The 16129-nt window shown below is 43.7% G+C and overlaps 1 protein-coding gene across 1 annotated transcript in view; it reads left to right on the top strand.

Annotated features, from left to right (window-relative positions):
- The window catches only part of UBE3C (ubiquitin protein ligase E3C), a 122629-nt gene that overhangs the window by 86827 nt on the left and 19673 nt on the right, over positions 1-16129 (top strand). The gene's annotated exons all lie outside the window — the stretch shown is intronic.

Raw genomic sequence — 16129 nt, 5'->3', positions numbered from 1 at the left:
GTAACCTTCATATGAAAATAGATCTCAGACCCAAAGGTGTTGACTTTTATGTTTATGTGTGGTTGTTATCCAAATTTACCATAAAAATACTGTTCGTTTTCAATTTGGATGCCCAATGTTGGAAAAGCACTGCACTGAATGAGTGTGTATGGTTGTAAGTAGGTGCTGTGGTTTGAATGTCCCGTCCAAACTCGTGTTTTCCCTTTATCCCCAACAGTATTGAGAGGTGGGACCTTTAAGAGGTGATTGGATCGTGCAAGCTCGGCCTTCAAGAATGGATGATGAGTGGTTTATTGTGGGAGGGGCCCTGGTGACTTTTTACAGGAGGGAGCCCCGAGCCTCTCCCCTATCCTCGTGATGCCCCGCACCGCCTGCGGACTCTGCAGAGTCCTCACCAGTGAGAAGGCCTCACCAGGGCTGTCCCTGGACCATGGGCTTCCTGGCCTCCACAGCGATAAGAAATGCATTTTAGTTTTTACTAATTACTCAGTTTCAGGTGTTCTGTTACAAGCAGTGGAAAACAGACCAAGACAGTTACTGCATAGTAACTGTTCGTTTTCTAGGACTGCTGTAACAGATTACCACACACTTGGCGGGAGGCGGGTGCTAAGGAAAACCTAAGTGAATATTTGACAGTTCTGGACGCCAGATGTGCAAACTCAGGGTGTCAGCAGCAGCACAGTTTCCTTTTTTAAATAAGAACACCTGTCACTGTGTTGGGGCCTGCCCTGATCCAGTGTGACTTCATCCACAAAAGATCTTATTTCCAAAGAAGGTTATATTCACAGATTAGGATTTGAATTTGTCTACCTCTTAGAGTGACATTTATAAAGTTCGGTATCCAGGGACTGTTATTAGCTAGCTGTTTGGTTGGTTGGTTGGTGGTTTTGAGACAGAGTCTCTCCTTGCTCTGTTGCCCAGGCTGGAGTGCTGTGGCGCCATCTCTGCTCACTGCAACCTCCGCCTCCCAGGTTCAAGTGATTCTCCTTGCCTCCTGAGTAGCTGGGAGTACAGGTGTGCACCACCACGCCCAGCTAATTTTTATATTTTTAGTAGAGGACTGGGTTTCACCATGTTGGCCAGGATAGTCTCCTGACCTCAAGTGGTCCACCTGCCTTGGCCTCCTAAAGTGCTGGGATTACAAGCATGAGCCNGGTTTTGAGACAGAGTCTCTCCTTGCTCTGTTGCCCAGGCTGGAGTGCTGTGGCGCCATCTCTGCTCACTGCAACCTCCGCCTCCCAGGTTCAAGCGCCTGCCTCAGCCTCCTGAGTAGCTGGGACTACAGGCGCCCGCCACCATGCCCAGCTAAGTTTTTGTATTTTTAGTAGAGACTGGGTTTCACCATGTTGGCCAGGATAGTCTCCTGACCTCAAGTGGTCCACCTGCCTTGGCCTCCTAAAGTGCTGGGATTACAAGCATGAGCCACTGCACCTAGCCTGTTACTAGCATTCTTAAATAAATTAGAAATTAATGTTGCTATTGTGATTAATTTCTGTAAGAATTAATCAGAGCTATAACCATTTTCAACTTTGTAATAAAATTTATCTATCTCATTGGTGGTTCTGTTCTCTCAGAAGCATAGTGCATGGAGTTGCCTGTTTTGAGAAGCAGCTTAATTAAAAATCAGTGCCTGCAAAACAGATGGCGCTTTTATGACTTCTTTTGCTTAACAGTTTTATTAAAATATAACTCACATTATGGAAAATTCAACCTTCTAAAGTGTACAGTTCAGTGGTTTTTAATATATTCACGGTGTTGTGTGACCATCACCAATATCTAATTTCAAAGCAGTGTCATCATCCCAAAAAGGAAACCCTACGAAGTCACTCCCTGTCCTGCCTTTCCTCCCCCAGCCTTGGCCAACCACTAATCTAATCTGTCTCTGGAATTTTTTTTCCTGAACATTTCATGTAAGTGGAATCATTTGTATGGAATCATTTATATCAGCTATAAATTTGTGACCTTACTGGCTTGTTTTAACACGTTTTCAGGTTTCTTTCATGTCATAGTATGTCAGAGCATCGCTCGTATTAAGGGCTGAATCTTATTTCGTTGCATGGATATACCACACTTGGGGGCTTGTTTTGTTTTGTTCGTTTTGAAATAGGTCTTACTCTGCCACCTGGGCTGGAGTGCACTGGCGCAAACGTGGCTCACTCCTGTGCTCTGACAGTCCTGCTTTCAGCCTCCCGAATAGCTGGGACCACAGATGCTTGCCACCACACCTGGCTAATTATTTCATTTTATTTTTGTAGAGGCAGGGTCTCACCGTGTGCACAGGCTGCTCGTGAACTCCTGGCCTCCATCAGTCCTGCCTCAACCTCCCAAAGGGCTAGGATACAGGTGTGAGCCGCCACATCCACTCACCATGTTTCGTTCGTTTATTCATCTGTTGATGGACATTTGCATTGTTTCCACTTTTTGGCTGTTACGAATAATGCTGCTGCAAACATGTATACAAGCTGTTATAAGGACATAGGTTTTTCATTTTTCTTGGGTATATACCTAGACATGGAAGTGCTGGGTCATATAGTACACCACTAAAAGTGTCTGCAACCTTTTACAGTCCCGCTAGCAATTTGGGGAAGGTTTCAGTTACTGCACATCCTTGTCAGCCCTTACCTATTGTTGTCTTTTGCCTATTTATTTATTTTTTTATTTTTTGAGACAGAGTCTCGCTCTCTCGCCAAGCTGGAGTGCAGTGGCATGATCTCACCTCACTGCATCCTCTGCCTCCTGGGTTCAAGTGATTCTCCTGCCTCAGCTTCCCAAGTAGCTGGGACTACAGGAACGTGCCACCACACCCAGCTACTTTTTGTATTTTTAGTAGAGACGGAGCTTTACCATGTTGGCCAGGGTGGTCTCAATCTCTTGACCCCGTGATCCACCCACCTTGGCCTCCCAAAGTGCTGGGATTACAGGCGCGAGCCCCGGTGCCCCTGTGCCTGGCCTGTTGTCTTTTTCATTACAGCCATTCTAGTGGGTGAGAATTGGTACCTCATTGTGGTTTTAATTTCCCTGATGACTAATAATGTTGAGCATCTTTTCATGTGCCTCGTGACTTCTGTTGAGAAATGTCTATTCAAGTTCATTGCCTGTTTTTTTAATTGGATTGTCTCTTATTATTAAGTCCCTGCAATGCAATGAGTTAGGAAATTTATATCCTCCAGAGGAAGCTGAAACATTGTCAGATAAATGATTTGCAAGTATTTGCTTCATTCTGTGCTCTTCACTTTCATGGTGATTTCCTTAGAAGAATGAAAATTTTAAATTTTGAAATCTAATGTTTCTTTCTTTTATTGCTTGTTTTTGCTGTCTTATCCATTTCTTGACCTGAAATCATGAAGATTTACAACTATGTATGTTCTTCTGACGTTTTATAGTTTTAGCTCTTTGAGTTAATTTTTGTAGATTGTGTGAGTTAGGCATCCTCATGTTCTTAGCACCCTTGTTGAAAATTAGTTGACTATACACGTAACACTCTGGGTTTGCCCTCAGGCAATACGGTCTTGATTATTACAGCTTTGCAGTAAGGGGCGTGTGTGTGTTTATTAATAGCAAATGGGAGTGGAACCGAAGCCTTGGGAAGCAAGGATGGTGGGCAGGAATCAGTCTATCCTGGACATAGAATAATTCCCCTTTACTTGTGTCTCTTTTTTTTTTTTTTTGAGACGAAATTTCACTCATGTTACCCAGGCTGGAGTGCAATGGCGCGATCTCGGCTCACCGCAACCTCCACCTCCTGGTTCAGGCAATTCTCCTGCCTCAGCCTCCTGAGTCGCTGGGATTACAGGCACGCACCACCATGCCCAGCTAATGTTTTGTATTTTTAGTAGAGACGGGGTTTCACCATGTTGACCAGGATGGTCTTGATCTCTTGACCTCGTGATCCACCCGCCTCGGCCTCCCAAAGTGCTGGGATTACAGGCGTGAGCCACCGCGCCTGGCTACTTGTGTCTCTTTGGAATGCATTGTCGTAGCCCCGGTTATTTATTTGTTGAGATTCCCAATGATTGTAAGTGTTCTTCAGGTTTGAGAAAGGGCTCCAGCATGACTTCACCACTGTAGCAGTATGTGTTGTATCCTCATCTTGAGGCTCACCATATTTCAGGTGGCAGATTTCAGGTGTTGATTTGTGTGCTGGTTTTGCTGCAAGCTCTCAGATTGCATCTCTCTCTTTGTTGATAGTCACACAGTCTACTTCTTGCAACTCAGTTTCAGCTTCCTCTGGAGGATGTGCATTTCATAGCTCATTGCATGAAATCTTTACAGTGAAATCCCGTAGTTCTTTCTGTTAAAGTGAGCCTAAGAGCCTTCTAATTAAAATTATATATGTGAAAATAAAGGTGAGTGTTTTGCTAGACTAACCTGAAGTTACACACAATGCAGGTACAGAAGATAGCACATGAATTTTATCTGCATGAATTAAATCTTAAGATTATATATTACTTTTTTGTCCTGAATGTTTAAATCATCTGGTCTTGATTAATGTAGAGGCTAATAGTTGTGTATGTCTAGTGAGGATAAACTCATTTTCTCCTGTATTTATTGACATCTGCATGTAATTGAAATTATTCTGAAGATGATGTCATTGTACAGTACTATACTTTGAACTATGTATATATTTATACAAGATCCAGAGAGAATTTGTGTTTTTAAACCTTTCTCCCACAAATGAAGTTTATGTAAATTGTATCTTATTAAGGCTGTTTAAAATAATGAAGCTTAGACTAGTAACAAAACTATAGTTATTTAAGGATGGTAGTTAACTTAGTATCACATGTTTAAGACTTTGTTTACATTATTTCCTGCATGGAAATTCTTAAGGAGTTACTAACTTCCAAAATGTATCTCATAACCATCAAATTACACAGCTAAACTTTGTACCAACATGTTAAAAATTGCTCAGATCTAAGTAAGTGTAATAGTACAGCAGCTAATAGTGTGGTACCTGGACATTACATCTTTAAGAGAAGAAAATTGTTTATTGACTGATTATGATATTTATTGGATCATAATGTATTTAAATTTTCTTTAATGCATATGTTAGTGATTGTTTACTGTGATAAAGTGCAAAGAGGTCTTCAAGAGTGATCCTGCAGAGGAAGAATTACCTCATGTCACTGGTCACTTCACAATTAAAAGTTCCATTAGCAAATGATTCTTGCTTCTGGTGTGGGTCATGATTGCATTTTATTGCCTGTAAATCAGGCTCCAGACAGGGAATAAATAAACAGCCCAAGGATGTGGTAATGTCATCTTGAACTTTTTTACAGATAGAAGCACCTAGGTCCATTTAAGTCAATTAAGTTCAGAATATTTATTGAAGCTAATCCTTTATCATATTTGAATTCTATTTGAAAATGGCTTTTTTTCTTGGTTCAGAATATTGATTTAATTGGAACGGCATGCCTATAAATCAGATTATTTGATATTATCTTGGTTATGTATTAGGAAATTTTAATTAGATTGTGTAACTTCAGCATGGTTTATAATTTTTTATTGCAGTAGAATTCAGTGTGCATTTAATGTATTACATAGTGTAATATTGGCACTTAACGATTTATCTTGAGATTTTCAAAAATTGGGAAAGTTTCTTTTTCCCCGTCATTAGCGTTCTTTTGTAAAATGCTCACTGATGAATTTGATTAGGCTTTTTTTTTTTTTTTTGAGACGGAGTTTCACTCTTGTTACCCAGGCTGGAGTGCAATGGCACGATCTCGGCTCACCGCAACCTCCGCCTCCTGGTTCAGGCAATTCTCCTGCCTCAGCCTCCTGAGTCGCTGGGATTACAGGCACACACCACCATGCCCAGCTAATTTTTTGTAGTTTTAGTAGAGACGGGTTTTCACCATGTTGACCAGGATGGTCTCGATCTCTTGACCTCGTGATCCACCCGCCTCGGCCTCCCAAGTGCTGGGATTACAGGCTTGAGCCACCGCGCCTGGCAAGAGGCTTTAAATGTCTAAATTGAGGTGAAGGCTAGTCGTTTTGGTTGCCTTAGTCCCTAAAGGGGCAGAGCTTCTGTTCTATAATACCTTGTTTTGAACCCTAAACTCTTTTTTTGGTGTTGTTGGGACGAGTCTTGCTGTCTCTCCCAGGCTGGAGTGCAGTGGTGTGATTTTGGCTCACTGCAACCTCTGCCTCCTGTTCAATCCTAAACTCTTTTTGAGACGCAGGCTGGCGTGCAGGGTGCAGTCTCTGCTTACTGCAACGTCCGCCTCCTGGGTTCAAACAATTCTCCTGTCTCAGCCTCTTGAGTAGCTGGGATTACAGACGTGCATCACCACGCCCACAGAACTTTTGTATTTTTAGTAGAGACGGAGTTTTTACTGTGTTGGCCAGGCTGATCTCCAACTCCCGACCTCAGGTAATCCACCCATCTCAGCCTCCCAAAGTGCTGGGATTACAGTTGTGAGCCACCGTTCCCAGTCACCCCAAACTCCTTACAGGAGTGTGATTGAGCTGCTATTGCACCTGGCTGCCATCAGACTGCGTGCTCCGATCTCAGAAGCTGAAATCTCTTTTCTCTTAGAGGTTTTAGGCATAACATTCAACAGATATAGTGGGTCATGCTGTGCTCAGCACAAGTCTTCAGTTGATGTGAAGACTTTTTCCTACTTAGCTATATGCAGATTTCAGAAGCAGACTTTTCTCTGATTCTCCCTGGTAGGTAATTCTGAATTTTCTCTTGTGGACCTTATGCTTCTTTTAGAAGCAGAAAAATAAAAGATAATATTTTATAAATCATTGCTTTATTTGAACGTTACCCCTTCTGAGAATGGTACTTGCTTTTCTAGCATACATTTTAATGATCATGGTTTACATTCTTTTTCATTCAGTACAGACTATTCACAGATCTGAAGATTATCCTTCTTATAAATTAAGACAGTTTTCTTATTTTTATTTTTATATTTTGAGACGGAGTTTAGCTCTCGTTGCCCAGGCTGGAGTGCAGTGGTGTGATCTTGGCTCACTACAACCTCCGCCTCCTGGGTTCAAGCAGTTCTCCTGCCTCAGCCTCCCGAGTAGCTGGGACTGTAGGCACGCATCACCACGCCCAGCTAATTTTTGTATTTTTAGTAGAGACGCGGCTTCACTGTGTTGGCCACTCTGGTCTCTAACTCCTGAGCACAGGTGATCCACCTGCCTTGGCCTCCCGAGCCACCACGCCTGGCAAGACAGTTCTCTATGTAAGTCTGTTTCTTTGAAATTAACCATGAAATACGAATGGCTTAGACTGTACAGTAAAAAATGAGAGATGTGTTCCTGACTTCAGTTGACTGTTGCAGCTGAACAAGATTTTCACTGTAGGTTTAGCACCACAGGTACTCATGTAAAAGGTCTTACTATTGAGTTATTCTTTCCTGTTTATTTTTCAAATCACTTCCAAGCAACAGTTAAAATTCATGAGGGGAATGGATCATATGAGACTGAGACCATTCTCCTTTTTCTGGGCCATGTTACTTTGTCACCATGAAGATTAGAAGCACATATTCTTGCTGGGCCCACTTAAAGTCTGCTGTTTATCTTTGGCTCTTAGTTGTGCAATAAAGACAACAAATCTAAAAAATAGGGTTGGGTGCAGTAACTCATGCCTGTGATCCCAGCACTTTGGGAGGCCAAGGTGGGAAGATCACTTAGGCCCAGAAATTCAAGACCAGCCTGGGCATATATAGGGGGACCTCGTCTTTACTACTTTTTTAAAACAACAAAAAAGATAGCCAGGCGTGGTGGCATGTGTCTGTAGTCCCAGCTCCTTGGGAGGCTGAGGGGGGAGGATTGCTTGGGCCTGGGCTGCAGAGGCTGCAGTGAGCTGTGATGGCCCCACCACACTCCAACCTGGGTAACACAGACCTTGTCTCAAAATAATAATAAAATAGGGCCCATGTAAATCCTTTTAAACATTTAAATACTCATTTAGATCTAACACGTGTAACTTTATGGAATTAAAGCCAAATTCAGGTGTGTGAAGTTTCTGTTTCTAAACTTAAAATCAGCTTTGAGAGCCATCTGTAAGTAAAGTAGTGGAGTGCACGCTTGGGAGTAAGACAGGCCAGTGTGGACTCCTGGCTTTCCCAACAGAGGGCTGGCAGAATCTGGCCTGTGTTGTCACGGGCCTCCTTGGCTTTGGTCTGAGTAGCCTGCATTGGAGCAAGCACTCGAGCTGGGAGACTAGATGGAGTGTCACAGTCATTCAGGTTGAATGATGATGCCATCTACAGCCTGATGGTAGTGGTGGTGAGAAGTCATCATATTCAAGGAGATCTGCTGATGAGTCACATGTTGGGATGTGCGAGGATGAGAGAAGGTAAGGGGACCACCTGGGTTCTGTTGTGAGAACTAGAAGGATAGGGGTCATGTTGACTAAGCTGGGAAGGCCTGGGCAGGAGCAGGTGTGGGAGGGAGACATTCCTCTGGAAGCTAAGTGGGGCAGTTGAGGGTAGGGGCCTCAGATTCAGAGGCAGTATCTGGGCTGAGCCATCAGCATTCACAGTGTACTTAAGGTCATGAAACTGAATTAGATCACCCAGGGTGGTGGTGTCACTAGGGAAGAGCTGAAGAACTGAGCCCCTGGGTGCTCCAAGGTTTAGAGTCTCATGTTGGCCAGGCTGCTCTTGAACCCCTGGCCTCAAGTGATCTGCTCACCTCAACCTCCCAAAGTGCTGGGATTATAGGTGTGATCCACAGCACCTGGCCAGCAAGCTGTGTTTTAATAAGCTTTAATAAGTGTGATTCTGGCCCAGGACAGTGGCTCACGCCTGTAATCCTAACACTTTGGGAGGCTGAGGCGGGCAAATCACAAGGTCAGGAGATTGAGACCATCCTGGCTAACACGGTGAAACCCTGTCTGACTAAAAATACAAAAAATTAGCTGGGCATGGTGGCATGTGCCTGTAGTCCCAGCCACTTGGGAGGCTGAGGCAGGAGAAATGCCTGAACCTGGGAGGCAGAGGTTGCAGTGAGCCGAGATCATGCCATTGCACTCCAGCCTGGGTGACACAGCAAGATTCCGTCTAAAAAAAAAAAAAACAACTGTGACTATGATGCACACTAAAATTTGTGAGTTACTGGACTATGGAAATACAGGATTGCCAGTTAGTGTAGGGCTCACTTGACGTTAGTGTCATAAAGTGGAGTGAGAACAGCCACATGGTTACTTGTTTTTCTACACCCATAAGCAGCTAACAAGGATTTAGAGGTAGGTTGAACCAGGGGTGGGGTTTTTTGCCAAGTGACTAAAAGATTGAATTGGTTGCAAGTTGAGAGCGGTTACAAGAGCCTACGTTTGAATCCAGGCTGTTTAGAGAGGAAATTAATCCAGGAGTGGAGACCTGGGGGAAAGGGAAAGGGAGCTAGAAGGGAGAGGATATCTCCAGGGAGTCCGCGTAGAGGTGGCTAGAGCTAAGATCAGAGGGGCTTAGTTACCGGGAATGACACTTGGAGGACAGGACTGAAGGAATTGGTAGCTAAGATGGAGTTGAGGGACAGCCAGGATATTAGAATGACAGTCCACTGTGGGCCACTGATGTCACCAAAAGTCATCCCCAGACTGTGTTGGACTCGCAGGAGCTAAAGTCTTGAATTTTAAGGGGCAGTGACTGCACCCGGGAGAAGTAAGGGATGCTCAAGTCCAGTGCATGAGATTGAAAGCCCAGGATTTTAAGGGGGGTGGAAAGGAAGTATGGTCTGGAAGTGGCCGTAAGGAACGCAGGGGTCCTCCCTTCCTCTGTGCCCAGTGGTCCAAGGGTGTGAAAGAGACCACAGCCACTCCTGCAGAGTGCCGTGAGGAACAGAGTGCTGCACGGTTCTTGTGAAGATGGACTACTGGTGTTGCAGTGTAGTCGGAAGGAAAACCTTTGTCTGAGGAGACCAGGAGTACAAACAGTACAAGAAAAGATGAACTGGTCTTAAAAACCTTTGTGCTTCAAAGACACCACCAAGAAACTGAAAATACAACACATTGAAAGAAAAGATGCTTATGACATATGTGTAAAGGACTCCATGATAAAAAGCCCAATTAAAACTGGGCGAAGGGTCCAATCGAACATCTCTCCAGGGAATAGCAGCAAATGGGCTGTGAGCTCATGCAAAGATGGGCAGCATCACTAGTCATCAGGGAAGGGCAAAGCAGGGCCACAGGCTGCTGCGGACACCCACTGACACAGCGGGGATCAGACCAGGAATCGCAGGGCTGGTGGTGGTGTGGAGGAATCAGAGTCCTCGTGCATTGCCAATGGGAATGCAGTATGGCGCAGCCACTTTGGAAAATGGTTTTGTAGCTCTTCAAAAGGTTAGTTATAGAATATACTATTGACCCAGCAAACATATTCACACAAAAACTTGTACACAAGTTCTTGCAGCAGCATTATTTGTAATAGCTGAAGGATGGAAATGACTCAAAGGCCCATCAAATGACGTGAGTAAACAGAATGCGGTTCATCCGTGCAGTGGAATATTACTGGGCTGTCAAAGGGGTAAAGCTCTGACACGTAGCACACGTGGATGCGCCTGGATTGTGTTCCGCTCGGTGACAGCACAGATGCAGAAACCCCTGAAGACATGATTCCGTTTATATGAAATGTCTAAAACAAGAAACGCTAGAGAGCTGGAAGGTGGATGTGTGATTACCAGGGCTGGGAGGAGCCAGGAGTGGCAGCTAAGGGATGTGGAGTTTCTTTTTAGAATAATGAAAATCTTCAGAAATTGACTGTGGTGAATGTTGTACAACTTTATGAATATAATAAAACCTTTGAATGTAAAGTACATGGATGATATCACGGTAAAGCCGTTACCAAGGAATAATGCGGTAAGATAGTGACAGAGAGCCAGTGTCACAGAAGTTAGAGAAAGCAACAGTCAGTACACGTCGGAGTTCATGTATGGATCGCTCTAAAGCTAGAAGGAGTATAGCGATTATACTGTTGGCGCTTGTTAGGGAAACGTAGTACCCAGTGGTAACAAAATCTTATCGAAGGCATCAGTATCAAATTTCTCAAGAGATGGCTTGACAGCGGATTTCTAAAGCCTGATATTTTGCTCTCCTATATGGCAAAAGTAGAATTTTGAAAGCTGAAAGATACTTGCTTCTAATTGTTGAAGACAGTTGTTGGTTATGTGGGGTACCTTGAGACTGGGCCTGAGTTTTTCGTTTTGTTTTGTTTTTTTAAATTCCTATTGTTTTTCAGAAGCAGGAGTGTGAAAACTGTCCTCAGATGCTCAGATGCTTGCTTTTTGCCAGTGGAAGTGGGAATGTGGGTTTGCTGCTTGGGTGAACTTCCTGGTTCATGAAGATTTAAGATTATCTTCTGGAAGTTTTGGTGAGCAGGGTAGAGGGTTTCTTTGTTGTGGAGCCTGAACCTTGGAGCCATAGAACTAGAAGTGGAGAAAAAAAAAGAATCGTCGGGCCAGGCACAGGGGCTCACCCCTGTATTCCCAGCACTTTGAGAGGCCAGGCGGGCAGATCACCTGAGGTCAAGAGTTTGAGACCAGGCTGGTCAACATGGTGAAACCCTGTCTCTGCTCACAATACAAAAACTAGCCAGGCATGGCGATGAGTGTCTGTAATCCCAACTACTCGTGAGGCTGTGGTAGGAGAATCACTTGAAACCAGAAGGCAGAGTTTACAGTGAGCCAAGATCATGCCACTGCATCCAGCCTGTGCTAAAGATTAAAACTCTCTCTCAAAAAAAAGGATGGGTCAACTCCAGGCTGCTCAAAATGAAATTGTGGATGGAGCGCTGGAAGCCACTATGAGGAAAATAGGGCAGGAGTCATGCACTTTGCGTGTCCCCAACACCCCCGTCCCCTGTGCCCTGCAGGGCTTCTGAAGTGAAAGGAGAGTTGAGACGAGGAGGGGAATCTGTCCAGGCATTCCTTGTCTTCATGGAGTGTCAGGGTCTCAAAGAAGAAAAGGCGGGAGCACTGTGAGGCCTGGGCCGCTCTGTGTGCTGGGGATTTGGGCAGCCTTTGTAGAGAAGTAAGAGTGCAGCACCCATTTCCTGGTGTGGTATTCCAGGATTTGCAAGGCAGAATTGCTCTTCTCTGAATAACAACTAGTGGGCTCTTCTCAGGTCTTCGTGGTAGACATCTGCTGAATCAGGAGTGAGTGGCACAGTTCACTTCAGCTCACATTTAAAGATTTGCTTTAGGGCACCTGCCAGTGGAGTTTTAGAGCAAGGCTCACGGCCTGACCCCTCCCAGGGAGCTTGGTGCCCTCTTGCTGCTTTTCCTGCATGTGAGGCGCACGGGACACCGGGATAGCACGGACTTTTATTTCAGTGTCAGGTAGCTGTGTAGACAGAATGTTGCAGGAGTTGACGCTGTACAAAGCTCTTTGGAATAGGACTGTGAAGATCAGAGACTTGAAGTGGGTCTTGACATATACATAATCTGAAACTCAGGACCGGAATACGCTAAAACAAGAATGAATGGGGTTTTTTTGCAGACAGATTCATGAATGCAGAATTCCAGTGTGTAATGTGGTCCCTGACATATAGTTGGCAATAAATGTTTGTGGCCAGGTGCGGTGGCTCACACCTGTCATCCCAGCGTGTTGAGAAGCTGAGGCAGGCAGATCACAAGGTCGGGAGTTTGAGACCAGCCTGACCAACATGGAGAAACCCCGTCTCTACTAAAAATACAAAATTAGCCAGGCGTGATGGTGCATGCCTGTAATCCCAGCTACTGGAGAATTGCTTGAACCCAGGAGGTGGAGGTTGTGGTAAGCCAAGATCACACCATTGCACTCCAGCCTGGGCAACAAGAGGGAAACTGCGTCTCAAAAAAACGCAAAACAGGCTGGGTGCGGTGGCTCAAGCCTGTAATCCCAGCACTTTGGGAGGCCGAGGCAGGTGGATCACGAGGTCAAGAGATCGAGACCATCCTGGTCAACACGGTGAAACCCCGTCTCTACTAAAACTACAAAAAATTAGCTGGGCATGGTGGCGCGTGCCTGTAATCCCAGCTACTCAGGAGGCTGAGGCAGGAGAATTGCTTGAACCCAGGAGGCAGAGGTTGCGGTGAGCCGAGTGCCATTGCACTCCAGCCTGGGTAACATGAGTGAAACTCCGTCTCAAAAGAAAAAAAAAAAAAAATGCAAAACAAAATAAATGTTTGTTACATGATTGGGCACCATATACTGAATTTGGGCTCGTGCATTAAAGATGAGGTATGTCTCCTGCCCTCTAGGAGCTTGGCCCCCAGTGGTCCCAGTGACTGAAAGGACGGTGTTTTTCGATTCCAGCTTATCAGTTCTGAAGCAAAATTATTAAATGACATGTTACTATTAGTATACACGTTCTTATTTTACATTTTTTTTTTGTTTTTTTAAATTATGTGGTTAGTATGATTTGAAATAATTAAAATTATCTGCTTGCTCAATTAGGATGGCTTTAAAGCAAGACATCATCTCTTATATAGTTTTTAGATTAAGTTATAAATGTTCACTTTAGAGCTGCCTGAAGATTGATAGAGATGCATTTGAAAAGCATTATTTTTTTTATTGATTCTTAATGTAGTAAATTACTGAAGTTATTTGGCGGCAAACAGAAATGGCCTGTGATGTGGTTCACATTTATTCTCCTGATAGAGCCACAATTTGCATTAATTGCATTGCGACTGCACTCACTTATATTAAAAGGCTTCTACTATAATTAATCCTTTTTATTTCAAATCATTTTGGCACAATTTCTACTATAAACATTCATAAAAGACAGACAGTTGAGAAATTCGTTACAGGTTTTTTCCATATACCTATTGCTGTTTTTTTCATGACAAGTAGTTATTGATATGCTTCTAGGAACAAGTGTGGAGCAGCTGCCTGAGAATTAAGGCCAGTGTGAAAAATGCTAAGTGGATTATTTTGCATAAAAAATAGGCAGTTTTTGAAGTTGTATAATTAACCTGTGTTTAGAAAATACCTTGATTTATGCTTACATTTGTATCTCAGTTGCATACATTATGGAAATTTAATTTATAATCCATTTAGCTGATGCAATCATGGTTTTTAGTGCTATCATTTATTAGTGCTTATATATTAAATGCTCTGAAGGTTTAAACCTGCCTTATGTAAAAAATTATACCTATGCATTTACATTTTATGAGTCACTGTGGGATTTCTGTTTAAAATTCAGGTAGTTCTGATATATTTAACTAGTTTCATTGGCTTATTGTTACTAATGCAGAAGTAGCAAACAGTGACCTTTTATATTGAACATCAAATGATTTACACTTCCAGTTTACTTTTAAAGTCCGCTATACAAATGAGGGCTTTTCTTCAACACCTGGAATCAATCATGGAGTTTTATGCAGAATGTTCTCCTTGGCTTTGAACTCGTCATTCATTTAGAAGCGATGGCATTTATAAGTGCTCCAGGTTAATAGTATTATGCATCCTTAACTGTAAGCAAACTGTGGCTTTTCAACACAACTTTCTTTACATTATCAGATGACGACTGTGTGCCTTATTATTCATTCTCTCATTAAGAAGCCCTTTTTTGCCATCTTTTTCAAAATTAATTGGGTAATCACTAGTCCTCAAATCAGAAATAAAAACACAAGGGCATAATACCTCTCTGATACTTTGGTTTACCTGGCAGAGGCCAGCTGCGTCTTCCTGGAGGGGATGTTATGCTGGCTGCAGTTATCAGACTTGTGCCTGAGCTCCTTCAAAACACCATTCCTTCTTCACAGTGTGTGTCATCTTCTGAAACAAGAAGCCAGTGGCATTCTAGATGTTTGCTTTTGGGAAAACGTCAACAGTTGTTTTCTAGTTTCCTCCAGTCATATTAGTGGATGAATCCTTAAAATGTGAATCTCAAGGGGTGTCTGCGCCTGCCCTGTGGGAGTGTGTAAGCTCTAGAGTGCTTGTTTAAGGATACATATTTTACAGACTACATATACAAAATAGATTACTGAATACAGTAACTACGCTGGAAGCTATGACTAAGCAAAGGACTCAGTCCTCACAGGAGCAGTGACTTACAGATAAAATGTCTTTGTTGCTGGAAGCCTGCAGAAGCACAGTGCCAGCTCTCTGGAAGCCGCTTGCTCCCACATTATTAATTCGCACAGATCTCCCTAATATTTACAGTGCGTGATGTGGTTAGGTGATGGCCTGTAGGTTGGAAGGGTAACTTCTGAGTTGACTGTCTCATAGATGAATTGACTACCCCATAAAGTTTTATTCTTATTTTAGTATTCCCTGGGTAGCACAATAGCACACCTCTCTGAAGACTAGGTACATTCTTTTTTTTTATTTTTTGAGACGGAATGTGTGCTCTTCTTGCCCAGGCTGCAGTGCAGTGGTGCAATCTTAGCTCACTGCAACCTCCTCCTCCCAGGTTGAAGCGATTCTCCTGCGTCAGCCTCCCAAGTAGCTGGGATTACAGGCATGTACCACCACATCCGACTAGTTTTTTGTGTTTAGTAGAGACAAGGTTTAAACATGCAGGTTGGGCTGATCTTGAACTCCTGACCTCAGGTGATCCACTCGCCATGGCCTCCCAAAGTGCTGGAATGTAGGGGTGAGCCATCGCACCAGGCCTGGCTGGGTGTATTCTAACACAAATGGCTTTTGTAGAGGAAACCAGGTATCTTGCCTCCATTCCTTTACCTTAGCAAATTGTCCAGATAGACCACATGGAAACGAGATAACTAATGTCCAGCTGCATGCCTAGCACAGTGCCTGGCACCTAGTGCCTAGTAAGTGCTCAAGGAATGGTAACTCCTGTCTGTATTAGAAAACTTTTGGCCAGGCGCAGTGGCTCACGCCTGTGATCCAATACTCTGGGAGGCTGAGGTGGGCGGATCACCTGAGCTGAGGAGTTTGTGACCAGCCTGGCCAACATGGCAAAACCCCATCTCTACTAAAAAATACAAAAATTAGCTGGGTGTGGTGGCACATGCCTGTAATCCCAGCTACTGGGGAGGCTGAGGAAATGGGGGTTGCAGTGAGCCGAGATCACACCACTGCTCTCCAGCCTGGACAGCAGAGCAAGACTCTGCCTCAAAAACTATTATGACAAGACAGATTTGTGTGGCTTCCAAGTCAGTTGTTTATTAGAATAAAATACTAAGACTGTTACTGAATAGTTCACAGCTTTTTTTTTTTTTTTTTTTTTTTTTT

The sequence above is a fragment of the Cebus imitator genome, unplaced genomic scaffold (assembly GCF_001604975.1).
Source record: "Cebus imitator isolate Cc_AM_T3 unplaced genomic scaffold, Cebus_imitator-1.0 Scaffold20, whole genome shotgun sequence".
In the NCBI taxonomy this organism is placed as follows: Eukaryota; Metazoa; Chordata; class Mammalia; order Primates; family Cebidae; genus Cebus; species Cebus imitator.
Note: the sequence above shows the minus strand (reverse complement) of the source record. Positions and strands in the feature narration are given on the sequence as shown.